At 30.3% G+C, this 7,652-nt stretch overlaps 1 long non-coding RNA gene across 1 annotated transcript; it reads left to right on the top strand.

Annotated features, from left to right (window-relative positions):
• Window positions 1-2,612: 2,612 nt before the first annotated feature.
• Window positions 2,613-7,560, top strand: LOC107445105 (uncharacterized). Its single transcript, XR_001584208.2, has 3 exons — window positions 2,613-2,749; window positions 3,508-3,787; window positions 7,321-7,560. It is a non-coding gene; the product is annotated as an uncharacterized LOC107445105 (long non-coding RNA).
• Window positions 7,561-7,652: the final 92 nt, after the last annotated feature.

The raw sequence follows: 7,652 nt of genomic DNA, 5'->3' as shown, positions 1-7,652 counted from the left end.
GCAGTGCTAATGTTAGCAGCCCTATGTGTTTCCAAGATAATCTCAGCAGTATAAATTTGAATAGAGTGTAAATTGTTTTAACTAGAGTGTTAATTGTTTGCTTGTTTATCTTTCAGGCAACTTAATTTCTTGAAATATTTTGAACATTGGTGACAGAGGGGAACACAATACACATTCTAGTTAATATTAATTTTTTAAATTTATGTTTCAAATCAAAAAGTGTGCAGATATTTTAAGTTTTATAGACAAGAAATATTTCAATATCTGAAAATTTTGAAAGTAGTAATTTGAATCTTTAGTTTCAAGGAAAAGTTTTCTAAACATATTTTCACTTATGAAAATGCCCCTCGTTAAAAAATAGAGTATAGCTTCAAGTTTTGACATAAGGGAAACATAACTTTATATAGTTAATTTCAGGATTTAAAATATTCAAAACAGAAAATTTTTTATTGCAAAACAAAATATAACTATGAGTTGTTTTACTATATGCGCTTTTAAGGTACTAGCTGACGGGATTTGATTGTAATTTATGTAAATCTCTATAGAATAAATAAATGTTTTTGAAAGTAAATATGTTTTCAATATGTCACTCTGTCATTAAACGCTCATGACTGATTTCATAGCATGCTAATTTATTGATCCGTTTACTCACGGACTTCTTTCTCTTCTTGTTTTTTTACTTCTTTATTCATTCGTTATATCAAAATTCATATACTTTAACGGTACCCATATAGATACGCTATTCCTCAAAACAATATTAAATGATGATCGCTAATAAAAGTTCATATCCTTTTCAACCGGAACAATCAAGATATATAAATTTTATAGATATTTAATTAATTACCTATTAAACACTACCAATAACAATAGGGAACCATCGATTTTTTTTTTCAAATTTTCTATTGCATGAGATTTTTTTTTACAGATCTTAGATGCTTTTGTAATGCCGATTTCAGATCTGTAATTGGTTTTTCTCTCCTAGCTACAGTTTTTTTAAAGACATTTTTAGTCTATTTTTTGTCGAAATGTACAAGTTTAAAATCGTTATACATATCTGGGGGTTGCATAAATATTAATACAAACTTCTAGAGGAGTTAAAGCACAATCAAGATTAAAATTGCATAGAAATCTGCGGTTAGAAATGTCATCATACGCCATTAGCGCCGCTGTTTTATGAACTGTTTGAATATGAATTCTGTTCCATTATAAACAAATTCATGTGCTTCTGAACAGGTCATAATAAGGAAGCGCTGATAGCCGCCTACGACATCATATCCGGACATAGTTTCCTATGCAGTTTTAAACCTGAGGATGAGCTTGAACTCTCCTAGAAGTTTGTCGCAACCTTTATGCGACCTCTTGATACATATAATGCTTTTAAGCTTGTACATTTCGACAAAAATAAACCAAAAATATCGCTTTCAGAAATTGTAACTTTAGAAACAAAACTAATTTCAAATTTGAAATCCTCACTTCCGAACTAGGCGGAATCAAGTGTTCGAATAAATGCGATAAAAAATTTGCTCCCCAGTGTAATACATTGAAATTATTTTTTGAATAAGTTCATTTTCATTCTAGAATGATGGTAAAATAATCAGAATCAGTCTGCCCTTACAACTAACCGTAAAGTGTACGGTAACGAACATTTCTTACTTTTACGTTTTTTTAACCATTTACAACTAGCATAGTTTTAAAACCGTAAAAAAAGAAATTTAGCTTGCCATTGGAGATAGTTTAGCAACTTTATGGTGCTGCCATCTATTCGTGAATGAGGGTACCATATTCTAATAACCCTGGGTTTCGAATTGGGGAGTGCAGGACTCTGGAAGCTCTTCATGTGTTGAAGGCAGGGACTAATATAGTGGTAGAGAAAATATTGTGGTGCTAACACTGGGACTCGAAATCCCGTTCTGCCACTCATGAGTTTGTCAGACTAGCCCTCTCAGCTATAATATGTACCTATCTTCAAGGAATTAAGTGGCTTCATCAGGTAGGCTTAGTAGGTGAAATAAAATTACGGTTATATAACTGTATTCAGTGAAAGCAGATAATAATCAGTTTTTCTCACAATTAACAGTTTGAATGCCATCTTATTTATGGTTAATTGTCTGTTTTGACTGAATACTGTAAAAGAACAATTAAATAAATTGTTCTATAACAATTTTTCCGAGAAATTTCTAACAATGTTGATAACATTTCTAAATGCTTATAAGATAGATGGATATTTTTTTCACGCACACAAGCATTAAAGTAAAATAAAAGAAACGGGGTTTCTTTTGCATGTCGATTTACTCAATTATCTAATGGTATTTTTAAAACGTTGCGAAAACTTGTTATGAGCTATAATAATAAATGAACAGAGATCACAAACATCTCAAATGCAATCTTTATTACTTTAAGAGTAAATTGTCAGACATTATAATTCATAGTTTGTTTACAATTCTAATTTAAATAACGTTGTGATAAAAACTTATTCTTCAAGATTTGCTATTGTGTTGAGAATAAATAGAACTTCTTAAAGACTCTAAACAATCGGGCATTTGGAAAGTACTTGAATAGAAATTTAAATGACTGAATTCAATTTAAAAAAATGTATATCCATAATTTGATAAGACCAAGGTTTGAACAAGTATTTAAACTCCAATGCGTTGTCATTTTTGTATTTAAGTAGGCAAACACATCACAGGGTTTTTGCTTTTTTAATCCAGTAGCTTTTGGAAACCGAAGTTTTTTTAGCATGAGGCATTTGGTAAGATCATTTCTGATGTAGCTACTTTTTGTAATTGCTCTAAATTTTGGTATGTTATGTCGTTTCATGAAGGATGTTTATATTAAAGAAAATGGGAATTTTACCTTTCTATAAGTCTGCTCATACACTGAGAAAAAAAGTATAGTCAAAACTACCATAATATGGTAACATTTATCGTGTTTCTGGCTCTATGAGAACATTAAAAAGCACGATATTAATTTTTCGCATGGAATTATTTTCAAATAAAACAATTTATAATGGTGTGTAAATTTTTTTAATTTGTTTCAAAAGTTCTTGACAAAAATGAAAAAATACGCAAAAAGTAAAATTAACATTAAGGGGTCCAAACTTCGATCGCTTTCCAGAATTCGGCCAATCCCTATTTCTTGGGAGTCAAAAATTCAAATCCGTCGAAGGAAAAGGCATGTTTATCCAGAGAAAGTACGTTTTCGTGTCTGATTTCGTAACTTATAACAACATCTGTGCTAATTAGTTAACATCTTGGAACCATTGCACCTCTTTAAACCATTATGTTTGAGTCATGATAAGTGAAGATCCAATAATTGGATCAAAAATTATTCAGGGTATTTTTTAGCAGCATAAAAACGAAAAGAAGAAGAAAATCTTGGTGGTCCTTACACAGTTTCGCTACTTGGCAACTCATGACTTCAGAGGTTACAAGTTATACATTGACGGTTAAGTTTATTTAAATAACTTATTTATTTATTTATTAACTAAAATGAACTCCATTTATTTAGGTTATTTCTCTGTTTTTCTGCCTTGTCAGCTACGCCGCGGCTGCAGAATACTATAGCTACAGCCCGCCCATTTACGCTGTGAATCCGGTTAATTATGCCATTACTGAACCAATTACCTATGTTAAAAGGTATTCCACTCCAATTTCCTATGTGGCACCTGCACCTACTGTTACAACCACTACTTACATTCAAAAAGTTCCAGCTCCTATAGCCTACACTTACGCAAATCCTTTAACTTACAGCTATCCTCTTAGTTATTACAAGAAATAATCAGCTTTGTGTAAGTACCTTCAATTTTTATTAAAGAAAAATTAAACTATTTTGCCAAAGGTTAATATTAAAAAATGCCTTTGGCTAAGTTCTCTGAAACGTAAGTTTTTATAATATTACGAGTAACAGTTGAATCATTTTTAAATGAATAATTTTCAAAAAGTTATTTACGAGTGTGCATAACTAAAAGTAAATATTCAATTTAAAAAATACATTTTGTTTCACAAGAAAGTTCTAAACAATGATAGGAATTGTGATTTATTTATTGTCTTGTCTTGTATTTTAAGCATCATAGAAGCATTTTTCGGTTGTGATGACGTTGAAGAGGACGTTAGATTCTAACATTTCTAATTTTTAAGATAGCAGCTATTTAAATATCACGTATTTTTAAATTACATTCTTTAAAAAATTTTAGTTTTTTTTAAATGTTTTCTCTAACACTTACATCACAATAAAATTCATAATAACTTTATATTCTTCATTCAATTATATATTGTAATCGACTAACATATCACCTTGTGAAGGTAAGAATAATATTTTTTGCTAAATAGATGATCAAGATATCCAAATAAAACTAAACTACCACTTGATTAATGTATTTATTACATTCTGAAGTTTTCTCAGATATTATTTAATGAACGAACAAAATTCAAAGTTTTTAACACATTGACACACTGTTCGATTTTTATATTTGTGGTGTAAAGCAATAACAACTAATGTCAGTGATTTTATTTTATTTTATATCCGTCGTTGAACAGCCGACCCAATTTTTGGGTTTATGACAGGGCTCGAAAAACCACCCGTCCGCCCGTCCTCGGCGGTCAAAAATTCCCTGCGGACAACAAATATCTCGAATCCGACGTCCGCGCGGACGGCCATTTTCCCGTTAATATTCGTGATACATTTTCAATTTTTGTTATCTTACAAGAGTCTAGCGCCTCACTTCTAAAATGACCCTCTAATCTGGAAATACAGCAACATACTGCGCTTGGTGGAATTGGATGTTTTCTCGGTCTGGGAGTACTGCAGTGGTTGAAAGAGGCTTTTCAGCAATGAGCTTACAAAAAAAAAAAAAAAAAACATTACGTACTGGTCTTGAACAAGATGCGTTAAGCGCAATTATGAACATCCACCTAAATGGAAAACCCCTTTCAGATTTCTGTGCAGAAACCCCTGTAAATCATTGGCTTGATTGCGGAACAGGCAAACGTCATATTTGTTTCATTTAAAAAACGAAGTACCCTCGGATAAATTGACATTCCAGATAACTTGACCTCTGTCATTTAAATTATTCCATAAAAGAAATAAATTATTTCATAAAAGAAGTACTAGGTTTTACTATTAGTAGCCTAGTATTTGTAATCCTAGTAACTACTAATTCATAGTGCAATTTATATAAATGTTTGTAATAAATAAGAGAAAATTATATTTTTATTTATTTAGAAGCTACGGGTTAGTTTCAAAGGAGGACGGGTACATTGTTGGACTGGCCGTCCTCGGGGACGGGTAAAATTTCTGACTTTCTTCGAGCCCTGGTTTATGACAACTAATGTTCAGCTCCGTAGCCTTGTCATTTTGAATCAATCCAGTAGACAAGGAAACTCCTGGATCAGTACCTCCAGAGGTATTGATTTGTTATGGGAACATGGAGGACTTTGAGACTTGACAGATTTAGCGTGTATCAGTCACCATGATCTAATTGGATAAAAAAAGGATCTGAACTTATTCAGCATAGACAATTACATACAGTCACTGGTCAAATTATTAGGCGTCCTATAAGATTCTACGTAAAATCTTAATTATCAGGTGATACTATACAGCTTTACTGTTTTTACGCGACTGAAACCAGTTTACGCTTGTTTATGTTCGTGTATCAATTGGTTAACATTGTAATGTAATACGTTAAAAATCGATACAAATAGGAAGTATATAAAAAGCTTCTGGTTAAAAACCCATTACATGTATGTTTAAATTTAAAAGTATTGCATATAAACTCTTGCAAAACATGTAATTATTAAAAAACCACAGTGCGTCTAATAATTTGGTCTAATTATTATAATACACTGATATAATACCTGTGATATAATAAATATTCTATATTTATATAATATATTGCCTTATTTATCCAATTGTTGAATTTACATTATGTATCGTCTAATTTAACCAATTGATAAGCGTACGTAAACAAGTGCAAACCGGTTTCAGTGGCATAAAAACAATAAAGCAGTATAGTATCCTTTCGATTATTAAGATTTTGCATAGAATCTTATATTGCGTCTAATAATTCGGTCAGGAACTGTGCATACATTCATATTCCTCTTCACTTCGAATTGGAGTATCTACCATAGCTTTCCATCCCACTCTATTCGTGGCCAGATATTTGACATCTCGGTCTTTTCTATCGTTTTCAATCATTTATCAAATATCAATCAAGAGTAATCAAGTATTTTTAGGTCTTCCTCTTTCTCTACTGCCCAATCAAAAACTTTTTTACTTTAATTTTTTTAGGTTTACGTAGAAAATGACCAATCCATTTCCATTCACGTTTTTTAATTTCCGGATCAATCGGTTTCTGCTTTGCCATTCTAAGAATTTCTACATAACAAATTTTATGGATCCACTTGATATGCAAGGTTCTTCTTAAACAGTTGTTAATTTAAATACTTAACGTTTTTACATGTTATTTTTTGCAGTGTCACGTCTCATATCCATATAGTAGGACAGATTTAACATTCGTATTGAATGTTTTAATTTTTGTTGAATTTGTTATGTTTTTTCCTTTCCTAATTTATTGAGAATAACTTCGGGCTTTGTTTAATCTATTTCAGTTTCTCCTTTTTGTTAATTATACTTCCAAGATACTTGAAACTGCTTACCTCCTTTAGCTTATAGACAATTAATGTCAAACTTAAAGAAATGGACTGAAATTTGCTTTTATGAAAACAATATCTAACAAGCAAGTGTTTTTTACAAATAGTTTTCAAAGAATTTATTAAATTTAATTTTCAACAAAGTTGAATTTTAAGTATGATTATTTTTGCATTAAGACATCCTAGAACCATTTTTTCAAACAAAAATCAAGATATCCGTAAAAATATCTTATATTTTTACTAATTCTAATTTTCCCCAAAACTAAAAACCCAAAAATATTAATTGTAAGTGACCTCAAAAATAATCACAATCGAACAACAATGACTGTGTTTTACGTAAAATGAGTCAAAATGACATATGCAGCTGTCAGTTGTACAGTGCAGTGCGTAAGTTAAAAAACGGAATACCTTAATTTTTTCTTGAATGATTATTACGTACTATGATTCAAATTCAATGACTCGAAGAGCTACATTTAAATTTGGTAATTAGTTCCTGCATTTGTTTTTAATTCCATTAAAAAGCTCGAGAGATATGGTGACATACTTAAAAAGTGAGATAACTATTAAGGAGTACAAACATTTTTAGCTTTATTTTACTATATAGCTTTATTATTTTATCACATACTTTATTTTAAAACTTTTAAAATGACTAATGCAAATTATGTTTTTTTAGGTATCAGACGTTTAACTTCTTGAAAATATTTGTTGAAAACACTGGTGTCGCTCAACATGTTGATTCTAATCAATTTAAGATGTTTTGAAAAGTTACGGAAAGACTCTTTGGCTGTTTAATCTTTTAATTATTACTATTGAAAAACATGTTTGTGTAGTATGTATGGTCTCTGAATTAAAACTGTACTCTGTTGATTTCGAATATCTTGTTAAATTAAAGAACGATGTTAATTTTTACAAATTAGTCAATTCAGTGTTTTTTAAATACATGATTTTTTAAATTTTTTTTTTAAATACCTAAAATTTTTTTCATAAATGCGTGATTTTTTTAAA

This window comes from Parasteatoda tepidariorum, chromosome 1 (assembly GCF_982258835.1).
Source record: "Parasteatoda tepidariorum strain Cologne lab strain chromosome 1, Ptep-v5.0, whole genome shotgun sequence".
NCBI classification, from domain to species: Eukaryota; Metazoa; Arthropoda; class Arachnida; order Araneae; family Theridiidae; genus Parasteatoda; species Parasteatoda tepidariorum.
The sequence above is the reverse complement of the archived record's forward strand: the minus strand, read 5'-3'. Positions and strand labels throughout refer to the sequence as shown.